Source organism: Musca domestica, unplaced genomic scaffold (genome assembly GCF_030504385.1).
Source record: "Musca domestica strain aabys unplaced genomic scaffold, Musca_domestica.polishedcontigs.V.1.1 31, whole genome shotgun sequence".
In the NCBI taxonomy this organism is placed as follows: Eukaryota; Metazoa; Arthropoda; class Insecta; order Diptera; family Muscidae; genus Musca; species Musca domestica.
This window is the reverse complement of record NW_026712309.1, coordinates 4,490,273-4,515,884: the sequence shown is the minus strand read 5'-3', so window position 1 is coordinate 4,515,884 and position 25,612 is coordinate 4,490,273. Positions and strand designations below refer to the sequence as shown.

The following is a 25,612-nucleotide window of genomic DNA, read 5'->3' as shown; positions in this document are numbered from 1 at the left end:
TAGAAAGCAGCTATACGCTATATTTAACACTCTACACACTGACATCTAAATTAAGCGATTTATGAAGATTCGGCATGTATTTGACGTATAATCAAAGGAATTGACAATCTATATAACGCAAAAACATATTTAAATAGAGATTTTGATAAAAAAAAACCCTGAAAAATGACAATGTTAAAATTGAAATACAGATGACGCCATGCACGCAATCTTTTGTGTGAAGGGGAGACAAAACAACAATATGACATGACACTGATTGCCGCACAGACTCTTTTTCATCGATAACACCTTAAATGAAAAGGCATATAACGAGTCCATTCCGATTCGCTCTTCAGGCCTTTAAAAATATATAAAGGAATTTTCTCTGCTGTTCGTTTGAATAGTACCAATTTAGACCTTTGAATATTCTTTAAATACACTTCATTGAAATATTATTGCTATCTGCTCCAGATCCATAGATCCAGAGAAGATAAATTGTTTTTTCCGTTGTGAAAGGCTTAGAGAAGGTACATTTTCTCTGCAAATACTGAGCACTTTTAGATATGCTATTGTTGAAGAACTACTACTACAGATGGAAGAACTGAATTTTGTAGTCTAAACGTGTTCTTAAGAGTACATTTACGTAAAACTGGTAGATGATTACATTATAATTTAAATATTTTCCATATTTTCGATGCTGCGTAATGCCGATAAAATGTATTTATCTATGGAAGACCTAGTGTTTATACAACATTTTTCAAGTTTGGAATGGCATGCGGAGGGTCTCTGCAATATAGACGTTTTCTAAGGATAGAAGTATCTTTAGAGACCTTTCATATATAAGCAATATTTAATTGGTGTGTTATTAATTACATATCTTTAATAGATGAAAGATCGAAATGTCTTCTAGAAAATAGTTTTAAACGTTTTCATTCAGATGGCAACTTCACTATGCGGCGAAAGTTTTCACTTTATCCGCAAAACATTAATAATTTATAAAAGCAAAATTGAAATGTAGATGGCGTGCATTCATCTGTGGAAGACTTATAAAACGCTTTGATCTATAAAACAAGTAAGCAAAGGCTACAGTAGAGCGGGGCCGACCGTTGAATACCCTACAACACTATAATAAACGATACAGTTTATAAAGGCGAGATACTCGAAAGAATTCCACAAGATATTGTGACAAATAATAAAAGAAAACCATCAGGTTTCGTTCTCTAATTTTCGAATAATAGCAACTTTAACTAATTTGCTCATTTCCAATTTATTGGAAGATGTTGCACGTAAATGGTCTTCCTAGATCTGGAACTAATATTTCCCAAAGACCTATAATCTCTCAGAAGTGGCAAAAGATTAACATTTATTAACATTGGTTTTGACTGAAACGCATCTATATGAGATACAGACATTTGACTATATTCTTCAACGAAATCAGCGTTAACGAAATAGTCAGAAGTGCGTCTTTCCTGTATTTGTGAATTCTCCAAAAAGTCACTCGAATGAACATTTTCGTATTTTGTCTATAATAGTTTGCAAACATTGAATAGTTTGGATGGCCATCCAAAACTGCTTGGCTTTTGCAATGTCCGGTAACCCCCATTCAAATGTGCGTGAGGATCGGGCGATAATTACGACCTGCTGACAATTTTTCACTTTTTGGTCCATTTCAACCCCTAAATATATGGCGATCATCTCCAAAAAGAGTAGGCTTCTATTCTGGCCCTCATCTTATCCCCATGCAAAATTTCGTAAGGATCGGGCCATAAATGCGATATATATATGATATCCTGATATCCTAACTACTTAGTTTTGTTAGCTGTAGAAATATTACCAAATGTTTAATTCAAAATGAAAATATGCCAAAAATATGACAAAATGGAAAAAATATGAGAAAATATTACAAAATCAATATTTTCATCTTTAGAGAGATATTTTTATGCAATTTTTTAGACGTTTTTTCTTTCCTGCCAAGAGACCATTCTGAATTAATGAGAACTGTCGAAATCAGTTCAGCCGTTCTCGACATATAAGAGATCTTTCAAGCATATCTTCTTTGATAGACATATATATCGCACATATTTTGCTATATATCCGATTTGTTGGATGTTAACATCAATGTAAAGATCAGAAGTAACCTTGTCATGGCTTCGTGATTTCGCCGGGATTTAAAATATTCGCGATTTAATGAAAAATGTTGAATTTTTTCAACAAAAAAGATATGGTCTATTTTACCCGCTAAATGTTATCCGATGACCACCCAAATTGGTAGGTTTCTTCCCTGTCCTAAACTCTAGCTACATGCGAAATTGCGCGTCGATTGGTCTATAATTGCGACCTGTATAGCTACTGCAAAATCCGACATTTTTTCAGTATTTGGTCCATTTCAACCCCTAAACATTTGGCGATCATCTCCAAAAAATAGGCTTCTATTTTGACCCTAACCAAACCTTCGTGCAAAATTTCGTAAGGATCGGACCATAATTGCGACCTGTAGCGTGATTACAAATTAACATGGACAGACGGACGAACGGACATACATAGCTAGATCGACTCAGCTCGGCGAGCTAGGAAGATCCATATATACTTTCCTATATGGGAAACCAATATTTGAAGGTGTTACATAAATTCTGGCCCAATCAAACTTATAATACCCCCAACACATAGTGTTGTAGGGTATAACTATAGAAAAATATTTCGAAACGTCGGGAATAAAATACAAAATAAAATAATTTTGTTTTAATTTGTATATGAAACCTAAGGTCAAGAAGCTAAAACACACAAACCATTTCTAGAAATGTTTTCTACTATTGAATGAATATTTCCGTCTACTCTTTACGGAATTTCAGTAGATGGAAGATGTCTGGATTTTGTGTTAAAAACAGTCAATTAAAAGTTAGCATTCCACTGAGGTGTAAAAAGCGTATGTTCAAAACCAGAAAAAATACTAGTAAATGACATCAATCCTCATAGTTAATCATGTACATTTTCAATATTCTAGCATTACCGGTCAACCATCACTTGATGCATTATCGTGCTCCTTGGACACATACCGGGAACAGGAACCTACTATCAAACGCTAACAATAACGAATTTGTGGCCGGTTAGTACATTTTAGTTATGGTTTTTAATATTACTGCCGGCTGTTACTGCTACTGAATAACAATATTTAAATATAGATGGCGTTCTTATTAAATGCTTGGTATGTTTATTATCTACGGGATATTTCTGAACGCCTCTTTTTCTCTACAATCAATGTTCACATTATAGCCTTAGTCGAATCGAGAACTAATGATATGTCACATATCACTCAATTGCTTTATGTAGCCTAAAAGAATTGAAATGTAGATGTCGCTCGCTAAATTTGATAATATCCTCTTTACGATCGATCTGCAAGCTCGGGTTTTCTAGTACTTGTTTATATATTGCATTGCATCAGTTGTCCAATCTGCGAATTGATTATCGGTGGCAAATCTCTAATCCTGATCTTTTTATTGTTGCCTTATAGTGGGCTACAAAATAAATCATACAAAGGTAATGTTCGCGATAGTAAAAAATACACTCTTAAGTTTTTAAAACTAGTTTGTAAAGGGCAATTTTGTAGCTATTATATATTTGGCAACACTGGTTTAAACAGCTTACGCACGTTTCGTGTTTTATTTCACTGTCAACCTTATTCTGTTTGGTCTATAATTTAGCTATGGATCGTCTTAAAAAAGGAACAGTGCTTGTAAACATGCTCTGTTAGGAAAGTTCATGTTCAAGTTCAATGGTGTATACAGGGTGAGATGAAAAAACTGCAACCAATTTCAGACTGCTGTCATTTCTAAACCACTCGTCTGACAGCTGTTAAAATTGTTCCAGTGACAGCTCATTATATTGTTAACAAGCGTACAAAATCATTTTGGTGAGAATTTTTCAGAAAAAAAGTTTATATTTGGCTGCAAAACCACAAGTGGCTACCGTTAGAGCACTCCAGCATTTAAATGTGAATAAATCTTCAAGAAAGTGTACGGAAGAAGTCAGCAACATCAGCAGAAATGGTTTGAAAAGTAAAGAAGCGACTTGATCGAAACCTGCGTCGCAGTGGCCGAAAAATGGCTCGTTAACTAAACATATTGCAATATTAAATTCGGCAAATATTGAAAAATGAACTCGTGGTAAAGCCATTGAAATTCCAAAAAGTGCAAGAACTTATACCACAACACGAAGAAAATAGACTCAAAAGAGTTAAAGAGTTGCTTCGCTGGGCCGAAAGTGATGAACTGCCGAATTTTGTTTTCTCCGATGAGAAAACATTCGTTGTCCAGCAGTTTGTAAACAAACAAAAAGGTCAGCTGAAAATGTGCACCTTCGATTGGCCATCAGAACTCAAGCGCTGGCCATGGTGATGGTGTGGGCCGCCATAAGAGTCGATGGTCGCTCTCCGCTCGTACTAATCGGCCGTGGCATCAGAATAATTGCCGAATATTATCGCGAAAATATTCTGAAAGGTGTATTAAAGACTTTGGCACGCAAATGTTTTGGCCGCAGGCCTTGTACATTCCAAAAAGACTCAGCACCATTGCACCCAAGAATGGTTACAAAATGAGGTACCTCACTTCATTTCCACCGCACATGGGCCACCAAAATCTCCGGATACCAATCCGTTGGACTATTGTGCCTAGAGTATTTTGGAAAGCAAGGTTGGCACTAAAAAATACCAGTGTTGATCACCCCAAGCAAGTGCTTCCCCGGGAATGGACCAAAATACCGCAGAGCAACATTCGGGAAGCATGTGACGTTTTCATTGGACGTTTGATGGCCACAATTCGTGCCAAAGGTGACCAATTCGAACAAATCTAAATTTATTCTAAAATTTGATGCTATTTCCGACATTTTTTTGCTTTCATTCAATAAAATTTTAAAAAAATGTAAAAATTATGGCGTTTGGCTTAAATATAGATGACAGTTATTCACTCCCAATAATGGGTAAGCAATTTCTTCTTTTTTTAAGTAATTTGTACACCATGGCTGCTGCCATTTGGCCTGGGAACTGATGATCAGTCACATACCATATAACACAGCTTTATATATCCAAGAATTGGCAACAAAATATTAATATCAATACTTTTATGTAGATGGCGTTCGGTCTGATTTATAATCAATTCTCAATGATCAGTCAGCAAGTTCCTTTTTAAAAACTATTTTATATATCATAGCCTAAGCTTTTTGAATTAAGAATTGATAATCGGCAACACATCACTAAACCATTTTATAAAGCCAAAAGTAGGCTACATCCATGATCAATCAATAAGCATCACTTTTTCTAAGGACATATTTATAAAACGTAGCACCGTGATCGGTCAAGAATTACTAAACGCTTTATATATGTTAAAATATAAATTACATTGAAGAATTTTTTACTTTAATTTAAAAATATATTATTTTAACTACATTCACTTGTATCACTTTTTTTTGTAAATGTATAATAGTTTCTAATTTTTCAATTCAGAAGTTCAACTACACACGTTATAATTTCAAATCATTTTTAAGTTTTGTCCTTTCAGTCCTTTTAACCACGGAGGAAATATTTTTCTGTTTGCTTATTTCCAAATAGTTTTTCTCACCGTTAATGTTTTTTTTGTTTTTCGATTTCGAAACTATTCTCTAATAGCAGACAACCGTTTAGTTAAACCATCGAACTAATACTGACTGGCAATGGTAAAAAACTACAACATGTAATCATATAAAATGTTAAATGCTTTGATTTAATAAAAGAATACACATAAAAAAGAAGTTAACAAAATAAAGAGGAAAGAGACAAGAAGCTAAGAAGAATTTGCATTTAAATATCAATACTAAATATTCATATTTGTCCTTGGCAATGATGGTGATGGTTGGCAAAGGTTCTTGAAACGCTACAAAAATATTCTAATTTTATCGAATTGAATTTTTATTATCTCTAAAAAGGTGTATGCAGAAAGAGAAGACGAAGATGTCGAAGAAACGGAAACTTAAAAAGAAAGCAAAATAACAGAGCAACAAAATGCGGAAAATGATAATTTGAAACAAGTAAAATAAAATTATGAAAAATTCAAATATGTTTAGATACTTGTACCTTCGGAATAATAATTAGTAATGGGCTGATAATGATGCTGTAGAATTTCTCAAACCCTTGCCGCTTCACAACATAAAACCAAAAGAACTTGTGAAGGTTTTTTTCAACATTTTTTTTTTTTTGTTATGAATGATTTATATTGAAGAAGCATCTTAAAATATTTTCATTTCAAATACGACTTAGGCACAACACACATGTATGCTTGTATATGGCTATATGTATGCACTTGTGTATATCAGCCAAGCTTTGGCTGTCTATGTTCTTTGGAAACGTGTTTGGATTTTTTAATTTTTTCTTTCTTAAACCAATTCATTAGCATAGTTTATGATTTTTCTATTGGCGTATTTGAATACCTTTATAAATGTTTTATACGTACACACACATACACATGTGTGTTTGGATATATTCAAGAATATTAAAAAACTACGTTTCTTTTGTTGTTATCAAAATTTAAAAATAAGATTACCAACTATTTTGAATACACATCAAAAACAACAACAAATATCCAATACTGCGGCTGTTACTCTTTCTTGGAAATAATGTTTGTTGCTGCTGTGACAATGACCAGAGTCAAAGTCATCCAATTTGCGATACGGAAGCAAAAATTTAGTTACCGTTTTAGTATCGCTGTCGATTGGTATCGCAGTTTTATGTCTCACAAGGAATTTTTGCAAATAATTATGCATTTCAGACTTTGACCTGGTAAATGGCGAGAGATTCATTTAAAGTTTACAAAATTCCTGAAAATACAAATTTTTGAATATGTATCTCAGACATTATGAGACTTAGAATTTAAAGAATTTAGTGTGAAGGATTTTCTGAATTGTAATATTATGAAATACATTCAGAAGAACTTGTCCTAATGGCCGAATGTGTCATATCTTTTGAAAGATGTGGAATTAAAGCTGCCTGGAAGGTCATAGTTTCTCATTTAACTAAACAGACTGATTTTGCGGATTACTATAGTCGATTTGGTTTAAGTTCTTATAAGGTATGAACACATCCATTGTTAAAACACGATTACCAATTATCTAATTTTAAACACAGCCCTGCATTGTTGATGATAAACATAAAAGAGTACATTTCTGAACCAAAAATCAGATTTGCTGAAATCGGAAAATATTGAAAAAATGTGAAAAATTGTGAATATTGTTACAAGTGTAAAAACCCCAATATAAAAAAAATTACAAACATTATGTGGTTCCTTTTGGAAACACTTTTGGGTTGTCGAATATAATCGACATTGGCCCTCAAAGGTGGTATATTTTTTAAAGTAAATTCACGTGTACTGGCAAAATCAAGTATTTTTTCTTCATTTTTCCTAGAAAATGGAATAATTAACAGACGATGATATCATGAAAATGCTTGAAGAACATTCGGATGTTGATGATGTAATCGAAGATGATGACAAGGATTGTTTTGACGTGCCACAAGTGTGAGCACAGGACATTTTGCCTGGGGAAGCAATATTAGAAGAAATTGTTAACGAAAATCGCCATGCGTATATGCTCAAATGTAAAATGACTTGGTGTGCAGTTCGAAAGCCAGAAGATCATGAAGGCATTTCTTTTGTGCCAGGTTCTGAAAACACAAACTTATTTGGAATTGGGACGCCGATCTCATATTTCAATAAATATATAACCGATCAGTTCTTTTCGAATGCAGACTATTTTACAAATATTTATTCACATAGCACGGGACAGATGTGTTTCAAATATGTTGCCAAAAATAGATTGTTATGATGGAGTTCTGTTAGTGCTTTGTCAAAAATATCTAATTGAAATCACAAATATATTTTTATTTCTTGAAAATGTGATTAATCTGTTTAATTTATATCAAAACCACTAATTTCGTCTTAATTCTTCAAAAAATGAATAATGTTTTTGATTTAAGTTCTGTAAAATGTTTTATAACATTTTATAAAAAATGAATGCTATTGCATGATATTATTAATATTATTATATAAAGTGAAAAGCAACAGCAATAAATGTCTCTGAATGCCGTTGTCAAATATATTCGACAATCGGTATCGAACTTGGTTATAGTGAACGAGAAGAAGAAGAATATAAGTGGTTATTAGGAATTTCGACACGACGTTGTCAGTCAATAAAATTTTAGTAGCTTTAAATCGTCCGAAAATTGCCTAGTACGTTCATAGTGATATCGAGAATTACTAATGACGCAGGTAGTTATGGATGCCTGCAATAAAAGATATTGGAGAATAGTAACCCTGGTATAGGTGAGCAAATTTGCTCTTCCCTTAAGCTCATATGGATAAACCAGCTATGGGCAGACTCGAACGAAAAAATATAAACCATGGTCCAAGTATATGTAATGTCAAAATACATTATTGAAATTGAAATTACAGTACAAAAGACAAACAATAGTCAAAAATATGTAAATAATGTTTGACATTCCAAAAATTTGCAGGAGCACTTTGTTATTGCAAACAACATGAAGTCACAATTAGAGTAAAAATCAGTCGTTGATGAGAAGCCGACGAATTAAGATGTGTGTCGCCCCACGCATTGCTACTGTGCATGCCATGGTAGAAGAATACAGGTAGTCGCATCGACATAGCTGCTGGGACAATAAATTGTCAAATCAATTTTGAATGAAAAACATTCAAATTCGTTAAAAATGTTTAAAAATGCATATCATAACAACCTCCGATTGGCGATGTGCAGGAAAACATATATATGAAGGAACATTTAAAATTGTTTGACATTTCAATATTCCCAAGCTTTGATGCATCTACCTATATTCTTCTACACTGTATTTTAAGTAGCAAAACATTTATAAACATGACGTATTGAGAAGCCATTTTAACAATTTTCATAGCGAAATAAATAACTACGAGGATAAAGAAAAGCAGCGCAATTTCTAAGGAAAAATACCATTTTTTATAAGCTAAGGATAAGGTAGATGAAGAGAAGAGCCAGCTCGATAAGCCATTAAAGAAAAACTTTTCTAAAATAATAAGTCTAGACACTGTACGTCAAGGGAGACCTTTTTCAGATGGTCCAAACAGAAGGAATATTATTTATAAAACTACGATTAAAATCAAGCATAATATTAGCTCTGCTGAATCTCTGCCTCTATCAGAGCATTCTGCTGCAATAATTCAAAAATGGAATACCTGTATATTTTTTTTTTTGTTTTGCACTAGATGAGCGCACATATATAAATAACGTTTGTCAGTTAGCTATTTGAATTAGATGTGTAGATAGACAAATATTTACGATAGATCCTATGTATGGTAATGTAAAAGCTAAGGTAATTTATGATATTGTTCCTGAAAAATTGTTCTTTCTTTTAATAAACGATGGGTTTATTAGATGGCTTTTGGAACATTATTATTATTTGCACTAGCTACCAAATTTGTAACGTAGCAACCCTCAATGAAGCTAATCGAAAAAAAAAAATATAAATAAAATCAGTGGAGGACATAACTCGTTGAATCACTGAAATTTCTTTAACTTCTTAAAACGAAAGGGTCCCTAGTATTCGGATCTGAAACTTTTCACAGAAGTGAGGTGGCTCAGTCACGGACAGTGCTTTCACCGATTATATGAGCTGAGGACATATGTGCAGGAATTTTTAGAATTGGAAAATTTTAAAGAATGAATGATAATGAAAGTTCAAGGTTTTTTTATTGAACCTGACATTATTAACAGATATTTTAACCATACTGAATAATTTGAATAAAGAAATATAGGGCAAAGAATTGAATGTAAGTGGTTTATGAGAAGTGATTATGGAATTTAAAATGAAAATGCTTCTCATAGCAGAGGAGTTAAAGTCCCGAAATATCTTTAATTTTCCCAAAATCGAGATAATTTTGGCCGAAGAAATTGCTTACTATTAAATATGCGTTAATGATAGAAGGCATTTTGCATAAAATGGGGCAATAGTTTGCAGATTTTGAATATATAAAACCATTATTGGACATCTACCAAAATCCATTTAAATGTGATGTCACGCAATATGAAATTGACATACTGTTAGAATTAACCATTCTTCGTAGTGAAATTGAATGTCCGCTGGAAGTGACCAAATAAATTTGGTAAAATATTAAGACATCGGAATATCCTGTTATTAAGGAGGTTTCCTATAAATTCTTCTTCTGAACAATATATTTTTGTGAATACATATTTTCCGATTTACAGCAATTCAGCTCAAAACAACAAAATAGGTTGAGCTCATCACAACTTTGAAGCATTATGCACTTAAGAAACTGTAGCAAGAGTATATTAATTTAGGACGTTATAAGATAATGTGGATTTCGTTCTTCTAAAATTTAGTGGGTTAATATATATTCATTAATGATAGTATATGATCAAAATCCTTCTCATTGATACATATAATGCGAAATATCTTGTTTATAACCTCCCCCTAAGATGTATGGTGCATAGACATGTGTACAATTGGTATCTACCTGATATCAATCTCGTATGTTTAAAAATTGTTTTTGAAGAAAATATTTATCAGTATTTATGTACCTATTTTTACAAATTCTGTTTATCTGTCTTTGAGGCTTTTTATATTTTTGTTGGATTTTTCTATTTGTCTCTCTTAGGTAAAATAACAAAAGAGCGTAGAGAGAACAAGTATATATTATGGGTCGAAATTGATCTAAGGCAACCTAAAACTCCTTTCTTATTTTACGAAGAAGGCAGCCGATGACTTAAGCTAGTAAAAAGGAATATGGGGATGGTTTTAATTTTTTGCACTTGGAAATCAACGGAAATTTAACAGAAACCGAATTGTACGTTGTTGCTGTCTATATACAAAAAAAATAGGGAATTTAGAACTACATATTAGCTGCCTTTTTGACATTGAAGGATCACTAAAACAGGAATCCATGCATGAATCGCCAGAACTAAATGCTCGAGGGCAAATAAAAAAACTTCAACATTTCAGAAACTTCAGAAGGAAATTTGTCATGAAAAGTACACCACAGGGAGGGGAGGTTGGGTTCTCTCATCTATATTATGGCTTCGGTGGAGTTTGACAGATAGGGGAATGTGTCAACATCGAGTTGAATAAGGACCAATGTGTTAAGCCGTCTTCCAATTGAGTCGACAAAGTCAATAAGTTCTATTGAAATTAAGCTGGTTGTACTGGTACATTTAGATTGAAAAACTCAGTTCCAACTCTTTTAAGTGGTGCCGAGATGAGATAGGATGATATTGGATTAGACGAGACAGAAGAAGATGTGGAGACAATGGTAGTGCAAATTTTACGCAAATTTTTATGAAAGAAATATGTAAACATAATTACACATTGTACATACATCTCGTTTAAAATTATGTATTAAGATACATATTTTCTGCCTTTCCCTATGGCTTCATGGCTCATAAACTCTTTATGAGCCATACAATGAAATGAAAAGCTAGGCTACTGAATGAGGGTGATTTCAAAGTTACGCATTTGTCACACCATATTCAAATTTGATAGCTTTCCAAAAAATAGCATCATTTCTTTTAATTACCCTGTACCCAGGAAGTAACGTAGAAGAAGATTCAATTTATCAGTTAAAATTATGTGTCATTACTTACATATTTTTAAAAAGTATAACAGTTTTCTATTGGTAATTAAAATATAGAGAAAAATAAATTCTTCTGGTGAGATTGAGACTAAATTTAATAACAATAAGGAGAAGACAAATAGTGTCTATTCTCATCTGAACTGGTTCTAGTTCTTTGGGTTTGAAAAGGTTTCGTCTTTATTTCTCATATTATGTTTATGGCATTTATCGTCATGTTAGAGGAGCTTAACACCGTTCGCAGTTGTGTTAAATATTATCTCACCGTTGCTGAGGGTGCTGTCTATAATTTAGTCAGCTGTATAATTTCATGGACTTCACTTCTTTTTCATTTTGGGGGATTTCTTTTTTTTTGTTAAAGCTTTTGCTTCGGCATTGCTTAATAGTCTGTGTTGTCTTGATCTTATGCAGTTGTTAACTTCCCCACCGCAACAAAATCTGATATTTGGCAATGAATCATTTTAATGAGATTTGGTTTTGTAAATTTTTGTCATTGCCTTTGGTCTGAGCCAAAGTGGAAGATTTAGTTTTCGGATAAAGTTTTGCTTCTCCGTTTTCGTCATTCGTTGCTTGGATCTCTAGTTTCGGCACAAATCAGTAGTATTGATCACTCACTAATAAAATCGCGATTATGAAAGTTTTTCCAAATGCCCAAAGCGAAAAATGACAACATTAATGCAAAAATAAAAATATGCAAATCTCAAATGGACGATTAGCCTATGGTCAATTTGTAAATGCGGAATTTAAATCGGTGTTAAGTAATGTGAGAGAAAATTGGATAACAAAGGGAGTGAAATATCAGTGGACTATGTTACACCCCCCTTTTTGACGATATTGCGGAGAGAATTTCGTATTTTTGGGAACCTCAAAATCCACTGAAAAGCTTTTAAGATTCGTTTTAACAAAGAAGAGTTCTAAATTTCTTCGGTTTATAGAACTGTTGTGAGGATGTTCATGGATAAATTAACATGTTTTTGTAATAAAAGAGAATAGCGGGGCTACCTGGTGTAAATGAGAGAGATTTGTTAAACAGGAATATTTTTAATTCATTCCACATTAAATAAGATAAGAAAATGTTGTAAGCAGACTTTCGAGTCATTAGAAATAAATAATATAGAATGTTCAATTGCTGCATGTGGTATGTTACGGGATGTAATCATTACCCAGAAGAATGTGCAGCATGGTTGCTTGCCACATATGAGATAGCTATGCGTGTTTATAACCTCCACCTAAGATTTATGATGCATAGACAGTTGGTATCTATCGATGTCTCTGTCTCTCTTTTCTATTCATAGAACACCTTTAAAAGGTTTTCTCTCTGTAGTGGAGCCTTAAATGACTTATATCCACAGAAGAGTTTTAAAGCTTATATAAACAGATGCGATTTTAAATGTCTTCTTTCCATATAAGAGCTAAAGTAAAGGTGAGAATACATAAAACGCTTTTCTGACTGGCTAAAGTCATCGACAGGCTTCTTCAGAAAAGAACAAATGAGCTTAGGGCCGAATTCGAACTAAGTCAACCTAAAAGTCATTTGTTCCTCTACGACAAAGCTAGCAGATGACTTTAGCCAGTCCAAAAAAAACTTTATGTACTTTCACCTTAAGTCTTGTCTGCGTTATTACGTATATGAAAGACCTTTACAAGTCCTTTTTCACTATTAGATTTTTACAGGTAATCTATCAATTTCTTGTTTTTGGAGGTATAATTATAGAAGTCATGTCGAAGGTATTCCATCTGAAGTAATCATATATCATATATGTCATTAATGTTAAGAAGAATTCTACTCTAAAGATGCAGATACTTATAAGGCTTTTTTACTGGCTCAAGTCATCGGCAGGACGACAAGACAAAGTAGTGTTAGGTTGACTTAGTTCAATATTAGCCCATAATTGATACTAGTTCACCCTACGCTCCTCTGTTTTTTTACGAAAAAGTCATCGGCTTAACATAGTAAAGAAAACTCTTTAAGTAGCTGCACCTTAAGATATTTTCTACGTCCATTTATGTTTTTTATTCACTAAAGTCTTCAATATAGAGGAGAATATTTAAAGGGGTCATTTTTCTACAGAAGATCTAAGGGAAGTGTTCTTCAATTAGAAATCATGCCATTTTTTGAATTAAATTTGTTCCAATTTTCAAAAATTTGGAATAGGTATCATCTTTTTATTATTCCATAATAACATATGTATGTGTACATACATCTGCATCAGGGGGCATTTCATTCATTCATTAAAATAAAACGATAACTAACCCAGATAAATATGGAACAAATAATAAACGGACGATTGCCCAATGCAACCCTCATAAATGCAAAATCGAATGAAAAGCAAAAAATAAACTAAACAACAACTACAAAAAACTAAACACAAATTTGTAAACAAACAAACCTTCAAAATTTTTACAAAAATGGTTTGAAGGAAATGACTTGAATTTTCTGGTGTTGAAAAATAGCCAGACAAGAGGTGTCTCAACTACAAGAACAAAAACAAAAAAAAAAAAAAAAACAGTGCGAACATGCATAGACTCAATTCTCGCGATACTCAGAGAGTGGACTGATATAGCAGTAGACTCTCCTGGCAACTTATGAAACTATGCCATAGAGTTTCGTTTTTGGGGGGTTTATTTCGACCAAAAAGTTTTAAATTTTCAAAAATGAATTTTGGTCGGTTAAAATACCAACCTATAGGTTTGTATATTTTACATTTATGATATAAAATCTTTATAAAGAGTATTATAATAGAGTATTATAGAATTGTGGAAGTTTTCTGTGATATGACTAGTCTAGACTAGTATATCGAGTGAGTATTACTACTTCAATTGGCACCTAATACCACGTTTACACTCAAAATCTGAACCTGTACCTGAGTTAACCTAACAATTGGCCACTCACAATGAATGCAATGTACTCGTATGTTGTCTTTAGTCAAAATTGGTCAATTATCAAAGTTAATACTGTATTTATACTATTGAGTATTAATCAACTGGGTTTTATTAAATTAAGTGGGTTAATCTTGTGAGTTTATATACCACTATATACTCTTAGAAGGATATAAACGTCACTCAGCTGACGTTTGTTTACTTATGCATAAACAACCAGGTGAGAATGTAAAAAATAGCCAACAAAAACCTAAGAGTAAATTTTTGTTCGAAAATAAGTGTTGATTCACAGTGGTGACCTTCTGAAACGAAAATAATGCATCTTCCGATGTATTATCATGGGCAAATAAAATTTAAAGTTATTTTTGTTGTTGTTCCAATACAAAATGTAAATACTCGTAATGTCGTTGCTGACGCATTTTTATGCATTCCGCATAAAAATAATTTAATCGGGATAGAATTCTGTATCTAAACGTTCTATAATGTTCAGTTTTACTGCGATTGATCAATTATCAGAGTAAACCCGTAAAAAGATTTGTATGTGAACGTACTTTAATACCAGCTGGTTTCCTTCGAATTGTCAAAATGCATTCTAATAGTGAATTAATCAAACAAATATTAGTCAAAATAGAGTACCTAGCCTCGATTTTACACAACCCATTGTTTGAACGAAAATAGATTTGCAATGCCAGACTCCAGACTATGGCACAATTAATAGTTGCTCCATTTGCTGCAGCTGATCATCTAGACGTGTTGTCAAAACGATTATTGTGAATGGAATCCATGATAAAATGATACAGGTAGGCGCATTTCAACAAAGCTGCTGGTACAACGAGCTGTCAAACCAATTTTGGAATTGAAGTTTTTAAATGAAAAATATCGAAATTGGTAAAAATTGTTGAAAAATGCATTTATGTTTGGAGATATTTTAAAGAAATTTTTACATATCAATGTTCGCGAGTGTTGATGCATCTACCTATATTCTTCTACCATGATGGAATCACAGACTGTCATCAAAAAGTCAGAAAATATGCAATATTAGTTGTGTTCCAGGATAAAAATGTTTCTACTACTTTTACCATTTTTGCACAAAAAGCCCATACTCCAAATATTTGCAAATAATTCACTTCTCTTTAAACTAAAATGGAGCTTTCTTCTACTATTTTGTATGTTTAAATTAGGAACTTTTAACGAATTGGTTTAAATTTGGTTTAAAATCTGCTAAAAAGTTAATTTGACATATTATTAAGTGCAATTCCACGTGATATCTGATGGTCTAATAAAACCAAATGCCTTGTTTTTTAAATCGTCGGCAATTTTCTTTTGAAAATCATGAAAAAAATCTGCAAACATACATATTTTACAACTCTGTTTTTTTATTTTTATCAGCTGTTTGATAGCGTTAGTATTGTTGACAATGTTGCTACTTTTCCGCACACTTCAAATAATTATCTTTCTGTGGGAGAATACAACGGAGATGATAGTCTGGCAGTTGATCTTTTGCGGCTTTTACCAAAGAAGTAGTAATGCTTGGGAACCCACGGTAGAATTAAGAAGGTAAAGTTTTATTTTAATTATTTCAAAATTATTCAATTGGCAACATCTCAATTTCAAAATGTATATTTCTAAATCCATTATACATACACAAATCAGAGATGGGAAACTGCTTGCTAGGCAGTGAAATTTGACAAGGTAAATTACAGAAAATGCAGAGATGGATATGCATATTTGAACCATGCGGGAACCAAGCTATTATGGGGAACTCAATATCGAGCATACCTTAAATCACTGTTTTATTTGCTGTGAAATCTGTAAATTGTCATTAGATTTAATTTTTTGCGGAAAGCTATGATCTGATCGCAAATTAGTAGGATAGGTAAACCTATCTAAAAACAGCTTCAACCGATAATGTAAATCAGAAAGTTGAGTAAAATACGACAATTTTTTGCAATAAAATGCAGAGGACAGCTTTTATCTATCGAAATCCAGCAAGAAAAGAGCTGTTTCTCATAGTCATATCCGCCTCATTTTGAAATTGTCGAGAGACCCAAAGAAAAATGTTAATATGTATATCTACAAATAAGTTATTTGTCGTAAATATAGAAGTTGCCCATTTCGTGTGATACATTTCAGTTGTGAAACACATGAGTATAGTACATACGTACTTTTTTGAACACAACGAGTGCTATTTTCATCGAAAAAAAATAATTTAATCATAAATGTTGTTTGTTGTGTGAAAATATATAAAATTAAATGTGCTATAGAAAATCATCCAAAAATTATTATTTTTTTTAGAAAATACAATATAATCACAATGTCACCAAAAGAAATAAAAACATATGCAAGTGTGTCGTATGAAAACACGTTTTAATGTCAACATTGTGTTACTCTTGTTTACTACTTCTATATCATTTGTATTGTGATAACATTAAAAATACAGTGATTTGACAGCTAGTTTGATGATCAGCTGTGATAAATTACGTATCCTTTTATTGTGACTTTTTGAACAGCTGGCGCGGTTAGGTATTGCGGCATGATAGGCCAATTGGAAATATAATTAAGCTTATAATTATACTTTTATTAAAAATAATATAATTTTTTTTAATAAAGTCAATTATGTTTCTACTGCCCAGTGCAAAGTTAATTCAAGTTTGAAATCGAAAAAATCTCAAAAATAGTGTTTTTATTTGTTTTGTAAAAAACGACCAAATACAACCCTGGCGCTAGCCCTACTAGTGTCAGAATCATTTTAGATTTTACTTAATTTATAAAATAAACAAAAGAGCTTGAAATTGAATGGGATGACTGGATTCTTTTCAGATATACTATCAAAATTGTTGTTGTATTCAACTCAACGACAAAACTGGTTAATTCCGACTATGCGTGCTAGGCATTTATTGAATTGGGAAATATTTTGTTTCTATTTTTTCTAAGCAATAAATTCACACACATTAGTCTAGTTTGACGGCAAATAAAATATTTATCTGGCCATTTATATTCTGATATATGGGGTGTGCGCGTTGGCTTGAGCCTTTGAACAAAAAAAGATTATTCTAAATATTTATATGGCTTAAAGCGTGGCACATTTTATATGTATATAGAAAGCTTTCAAAAGTAACCATGTATCTTTAAAGTATATTAAGTATATATACATACATCATGTAAGCATACATTTGGATCCGGTTTGGAATTTGCATAATACCCTACGCTCGCAAGAGAATGAGCACTTGTTTCTCAATATCAATTCTCTCGATAGAACATTTTTCGCCATACCATATTTAGTTATTTTCGGATTATATTCAGCATATTACCCATTAGATTTATATAACCCAGTTTGTAAACATAAACTTATAAAATCTCTTGAAGAACGTTTACACACAAATATCTATCTAGGTTAATCCAGAAAATTGACCAATCACAATAATTGCGACTATGAAAATCATACATTTTATGAATTGTGATTAGTCAATTATCAAGGCTAACCTAGGAACATTGTCAACATTGTCAACATTTTTGATTTTTTTTTCAAAAATCTGAGGTTGTTATGATATGCATGTTTCAACAATTTTTACATATTTGAATAATTTTTTATTCAAAACTTTCAATTTTAAAATAGATTTGACAGTTCACTGTCTAAGCAGCTGTGTCGATGCGACTACCTGTATTCTGCCGTGATTGTAGCATTGTAGAAGAATACAGGTAGATGCATCAACGCTTGGGAACATTGATATGTCAAAAAATTTTAAATGTCTTTTTTAATATAAGTAGATTTTTATTTGTTTTCTTATACGACGTCATTCGGAAGTTAATACAATACCCGTTTTTCAACAATTTTTACAAATTTAAATAATTTTTCATTCAACATTTTCAATTCCAAAATTGGTTTGACAGTTCATTGTCCCATATGTGTCGATGCGTCTACCTGTATTCTTCTACAATGGGAACATTGATATGTCTAAATTTTTTAAATATTTCCGATGCCAATCGGAGGTTATAATAATTTGCGTTTTCAACAATTTTTATAAAATTAAATAATTTTTCATTCAAAATTCCCAATTCTAAAATTGGTTTGACAGTTCATTGTCCCAGCAGCTGTGTGGAGCTGTGTACCTCTATTCTTCTACCATGATTGTAGTGTAGTGAACTATTGAGCATTGGGTGTGAGCTCCCCTAATAGAGATCATCTGTTAAGAGTATGTTTACACTACGCGAGTATCATCTGGTTTCGCTGACAAAAAAAAAGAGATAATTGAAGAGAAAACATAAAATTATATTTTACTAATCATTTCAATTGTTTTTCAACATGAATGTTGTCCAAAATTATTTATAAAGCGTATTGATACAAAAATTGTACACATAATGTTTGAACACTTATTTGTTGATTATTTAGAAGAATTAAAAGAAATTAGACTTGCAAGAGAGCTCTTGTTCTTGAACAGCTCTGGTTTACACATATGAAATTTAGTGGATTTAAACTGTCAATAAATGGTCAGTGGAATTATTTTGTCTGTAGAACACTTGGCTTAGAAGGCCCTCGAACAATAGAATACTTGAGGACTACAGACTACTTGGTTAATAATTCTCGTTAAATCCACAAACTCTAAAAGGACCTTCTATTTCTATTGTTATTTTATGGTTTCTTATTCTCCATCCCTGATCACATCATATATCACATTATTTTCAATAACTAGTGTCTTGACTAGTTTTCAAGAAAAAAAAAAATGTACGAAGTCAAAATCCGAATATGGCAACACTGACCCCCAAAACTTTTAATAATTCTGCTCATAGTTGCTTACCTCTTTTTTTATGGTTCGGTTTTGTCTCAAAAAACACGGAACTGAAGCGTTAAGAAATGTGATTCCACTTGAATGTAAACGAGACGACGCGGCAGTGAGTCAAAATAAGAATCCACGCTCTTCAGAACAGAAAGAAGAAAAGAAATCCCCCGAGTGTCACAATATTAGATGGCGAGCATAAATCAGAGGACAGACAGGCGTGTTGTTGTTTGTTAATCAATTTATCTTTTTGCAGTTGTTTTTGTTATTATTTTTATTGCTGTTGTTATTGTTGTTTATCTTTTGATACGGAAAACAAATGTTGCAATCAAATATCAACGATTATTTTGTTAGGTCGTTGTTTTGCTTTGCTTCTTCACACTTCTTAGCGAGCTTCGATGATTTTTCACAAATTTCTTTTGTTTTGAAGATTTCAAATTCTTTGGCGATTTTAAATCCATTTAAATTTCAATATTTCTCCTCGATTTTCTTCTAAACACCATTATTTATTTGTCATTATTTTTTTGTTTTTATTTTTTTTAAATTCGTTTTATTTTTTATGTTATTTCGATTTCGTTTGTTCAACAAAATTATTTGCTATTATTTTTTATTTTGGATTTTCTCAAGCAACGAAACTTTTGCAATTCGCATTCGTTTTTTGTGATTTTTTTGGTTTAAACACTGCCGTCTGCTAAGCTGGCCAAGTCAAGACTGATAGTTAAAAGTTGATCGCTGTATTGGTAACAAAACTCAAAATTGAGCCACAAAGCCCCCCATAGAAAAGCAGGCAAGCTGCCAACAACAAGCCAAAGTCGTCATACATGCTCACTCGCCATGCTTGCACACAACACTCGCTCCACAGCCAAGCTCAAGTCAAACAAACTTAATTGACAAGCTATGGATGTCAAACCATAATGCTATTGTTGTTGTAACTTAAAGTTTTTTTGGGGAATTTGTTGTTTCCCGAGTTGTGTTTTTTCGGTTTTGTCTTCACCTACCTCTTGCTGTTGAATTCCAACCGAAAAAACATGCCATTAAAAATGATCTTTTGGTCTACCATCGTCAACGCATTGTGGTTTAGCACAGCACTCAAGCATTCCTGGCTCTCTCAAGACATTGCTTGGCCGGTTTCTTGTGGCTCAAACTTGAAGACGTCATCAATATATTGAGTGTTGTCTTGGTTGAGTCTTTGTGTTGAGTGTTTTCTTTTGCGAGGTGCTCTATAGTCGGTGGTTGGGAATTTGGTTCATTTCCCATGTCATCTTCAGAAAGAAGACCTATGAAGCAGTGCTGAGCTAGATGGTGTTCTGGCGCAAGCTGCTAATTTCTCTTAGTTTTTGTTAAACATTCATTTAATTCTCATTAATAGGTGTGTCTGGTTACCCTAAAATTTGTAACAATTGTTACAAATTGTTACTGGAAGTCGTCTGTTAACCCGAAAGTTTTGCAAAAGAGAGCGATTGGAGAGAGAAATTTTGACAGTTCTTTCAGTGAGAGTTTGCAAATTCTTGCTGGACAAATTTCTTCTTGCAATCTCTTGCAACTCTTCCTCTTCTCATTCATCGACATTCAATCAGATGTTTTCTATTGTTTATTTATTTCTTTTTGTGATTTTAATTTGAAAATATTGTTTTGGAAAATATTGTATTGTATTGGAACAACTTTACAAAATGTGAAAAACATAAATATTAATATGTAATAAGAAAATAAAAGACTATTTCCAACATTTTTAGACAAATGTCATTAGCAACAGATTTAAATAATTCCGCGGAACACATCAAATCTATCTTCCTTTTATTGCTCATATTTCCTTTTTATTTATAAAACTTGTGAAATTGGTGGTGGTTCCTTTCGTTTAATTCTTTTAATGGAAGACAAATTGGTTTGTTTTGACAAATCAGCTGATTAGTTGCAAGCTTTTGCAGGAATACCGTCTGTTTACTTTTCGCAATTTCCTTGCAAAAGAGAATAAAACTACCTTACTCTCTCAGAAAGATGTTGCTGGACAATTCCTACAGGAAAAGTAACCAGACACAGCTAATCTGTCTGTCCATGTATTCTTGTGAGCAGGTCGCAATTATTTTCTGATTGAGATTAAATTTTCCAAGCAACATTTGTTTGGCCCAAGGACGAACCCTATTTATATTGGTGATAATCAGATCAGATTTAGATATAGCTCCCATATATCTACAACCGATTTCGGCCCATACCAATATTTTTATCTGTATTAGATGAAGTATGAAAATGGAATACTTTAGTCGCCTTTATCTGGTACTTCACCCATATGTTAACATTTTCTAAAAATGATCACATATCTCATATAAAGTGAAGGAGGTAACGAATATTGTCCAAACCTGGCACATCACAATATTTATATCATATTTATTTATTTCCGACCCGAAACGGACAATATTGGTCCATTTTTTCGGAACCTACTCTATAGAGGGTCCACAAACTCAATAATCATAATACAAGTCAAAATATATTTAAATAATGGAGCGTTGGTTGGGGGGTCGGCAAACCCGACTGATACTGTTTATCAATCGTCTACGCATTAGCCTTTTCGCTGCATTATTTTGGGCTATTATTTGCATTCTCTTTTGTAAGTATTCCATGGCAGAAGAATACAGGTGGATGCATCAACGCTTGGGAACATTGATATGTCAAAATTTTCCTTCAAAAATAAGTAGATTTATATATGTTTTCCTACACGACGCCAATCGGAAGTTGTTATAACATGCATTTTTTTTAATTTTTACAAATTTGGATAATTTTTCATTCAAAAATGTCGATTCAAAAATTGGTTTGATGTCCGTCTGTCTGTCTGTCTGTCTGTTGAAATCACGATACAACCCACATTATTTGACGTAGAGCGCCAAAAGCAGAGCTATTTGCATTGTGTCTAGGATGGTTGGTATTGAAAATAAGATATATCGGTCCACGTTCTGGTATAGTCCCCATATAACGGTACCTCCCGATATTCGGTATTTTGATGATTTATGCCACATTTTTTCGCGGATTTGTCTGGAAATTGGTATTTGTAGGTCATAACGGGTCCCTGAGCGTGTGGCAAAACATTGCATGTATAGGTTCACGTTGTGGTATAGCCCCCATATAAAGGTACCTCCCGATATTCGGTATTTTAGTTTTTTTTTTGCCACATTTTTTCACGGATTTGTCTAAAAATTGGTATTTGTGGGTCATAATGGTTTCCAGCTCCGGTGGCGAAACATTGCATGTATGGGTCCATGATTTGGTATAGCCCCCATATAACGGTACCTCCCGATATTCGGTAATTTGATGATTTTTGCAACCCTTTTTCACGGATTTGTCTGAAAATTGGTATTTGTTGGTCATAATGGGTTCCAGCTCCGGTGGCGAAACATTGCATGTAAGGGTCCATGTTTTGCTATAGCCCCCATATAACAGTACCTCCCGATATTCGATATATTTATGGTTTTTGCCACATTTTTTCACTGATTTGTCTAAAAATTGGTATTTGTGGGTCATAATGGGTCCTAGTTCGTGTAGCGAAACATTATAATTATAGGTCCACGTTTTGGTATAGCCCCCATATAACGATACCTCCCGATATTCGGCATTTTAATGGTTTTTGCCGCATTTCTTCTAATGTTTCTTTTACCCTAAGGTGGAGGGTATTAAAAGTTTAGCCCGGCCGAACTTAATGTTTTTTTACTTGTTTATCCTTCTATAGGTGTATACATGGCAGAGAAATACAGGTAGTCGCATCGACACAGCTGCTGGGACAATTAACTGTCAAACCGATTTTGGAATATAAAATGTTGAATGAAAAATTATTGAAATTTGTAAAAATTTTTGAAAAAGGCATATTATTATAACTTCCAATTGAGGTCGTATAAGAATACATATAAAAATCTACTTATATTTGAAAAAAATATTTTAAAATTGTTGACATATCAATGTTCCCAAGCGTTGATGCATCTGCCTATATTCTTCTACCATGGGTGTATGTAAACACTCAAAGTTAATCCTGATATAAATGATCCTGATATAAACTCGCTATTATAAATCAACGATTCCGTTACAACTATTCAAACTCGCAATGCATCTTCAAAGTACACACGTGTCATAGCTTCGTTTCATTTCATTCTATGTTGTAATTGTCTCGTGGCAAGAAAAATGTAGGTCATTAAAGCCCATTAAAAACAAATTCATACCTACCTACCTACATACGTACATACATACATAGACACATTCGTATTTTTTCCCCAATGCAATTCATTGATTGTTTGGCAATTACAACATTTACGAAGATGTAATTAACGGCCATTGTCCGGTGGTAATTGAATTTGCTGGTGACCGAATCGAAAGGTAAGAAAATTGAGAAAAAAAGAAACGCGACACCGGTGATGGGGTTCAACCTTGTCTTGGCCATTGATTGTAATAATCAAACATTGGTTCAATTCAATTAATTGAACATTTGTTGTAAAGAAATAGCGAAGCTATATTTATTTTATTGAATTTTCAATTCGATTTCAAAATTTTGAGAAACAAAATATATACTAAACAAAGGTTCATAGATTCACACACATACACACACACACACACACTACGGGTAAAAAAAGGTTTGACCAACCAAAAACCCATAGTCATCATCAATTCTCTGGCAAGCGAGAAAGAAAAAAACGGAGAAGAAAAATATATTGATTTTTTTGTAGTCGTCACCGTCTCGCCACACGATGATCATCAAATCTTATATAATGGCACATGAAACGTAGACGCTTGTTCGAAACACTCGAACGCTTTTTTGGGTTATTTTTGCTTGTTGTCTGGTTGCTCGTGGTGTGTGTCTTTGGCTACTCGACAACTCGTTCGGTTACAAACTAAGTCAAGGTTGTCCTTGATCAATCAGGTGAATGCCCTAAACATTATCCCCATAGCATTGGCTATGGAAACACCTGATCAACACCACCACCACCACTATTATCGTCTTTGATAACACGGAGATCTTAAAGACAACAATTTCAATACAAATATTCGAAATAATCCAACAGTTCATCGCAAAGCAGTACTCATTGTAATGTTGTATGTAAATAAGGTATTCATCTTGAGGAGAAACTGATATATTTGTGTAAATGCCGATTAAAATTTTATTTCCTAGATTGATTTGTCTACATAAATCACTCAGGTGAAATGTCATTGAGATTATTAGGTGTGAGACTTATACACCTGTAGTGGTCATATATCGGATTGTCTCCCCTTTCATAGTAGCATAAGGTTTCATTTATTCGACATGTGTTTCTTTAGCTAAAACAATGGCCAAATTTTGAGTGGTTAGGCTAGGAATGCAAGTAATTCATCTCTGTAATATTCTTTTAAATATCTGTAGGTACACTGAGAGAAGGGCAATGGCTCGCGGATTTCTATGGGACTCTTCTTATTCCAGCACGAAATAAAATCACTGCGGAAGCCTCCCGGAATGCAATTTTTTGGCTGTATCGAGTACCGTACATAATCGATAGGAAAATATGACTAAAACTCTCACAATCAAAGGGTATCGTTATATAAGGGCTGTACAGATTTTTATACCCTACACCACATAGTGGTAAGGGTATTATGCCTTTGTGCATTTGTTTGTAACATGGAGAAGGAAGCGAGATAGACCCATATTTACTTTTGAGGATCTCTATAGAATCACTTTCTGAGTTGATTTATGCATGTCAGTCCGTTTGTCCGTCTGTCCATGTATTCTTGTGAACAAAATGCAGGTCGCATTTATTATCCGATTGAGATGAAATTTTCCAAACAACATTTGTTTGGCCCAAGGACGAACCCTATTGAAATTGGAGATAATCAGTAAAAAATTAGATATAGCTCCCATATATAACTTCGTCCAATTTGCCTTTTATTGTGCACCAAACGTGTAATATCAGTCCGAATAGTGTGGAATTTTGCACATACAAACAAATTAGGCCTGAAAATAAGTATGCCAAATTTGATTGAAATCGGTTCGGATATAGCTATAGCTCCCATATATATTGTTCATCCGATTTGTTATTTTTGTCCTCCGCAGCCGTAATATCCACTCCGATATTCAGGGAAATATATCAAAGACAGCTCAGAAATATCTTTGCCAAATTTTATCGAGATCGGTTCAGGTTTGGATATAGCTCCCATATATATCTTTATCTGATTTCAAATTAATTTTGCACCAAAAGGGCAATACAAGTCCGAATTTAAAATATACAAATGCTTCGGCATATTTAGTCCTTTGAACTTTAAATTACAATTATTATCATAGCGTGTATGATTAAATTCTCCCATAAAAAAACTTTTAATTGTTATGTG

At 33.0% G+C, this 25,612-nt stretch overlaps 1 protein-coding gene across 3 annotated transcripts in view; it reads right to left on the bottom strand.

The window, feature by feature from the left end:
- LOC101891910 (putative fatty acyl-CoA reductase CG8303) overlaps positions 1-20,008 on the bottom strand; it is a 37,606-nt gene extending 17,598 nt beyond the window's left edge. For 2 of the 3 annotated variants that reach the window (XM_005176937.4, XM_059125083.1), the window contains exon 1: positions 19,304-20,008. The gene's annotated coding sequence lies outside the window, so the exon portion shown is untranslated. Of the gene's footprint in view, positions 1-5,588; positions 5,608-19,303 lie in introns of those variants that run through there. The other variant, XM_020040046.2, reaches the window with a different exon arrangement.
- Between the last annotated feature and the right edge of the window lie 5,604 nt (positions 20,009-25,612).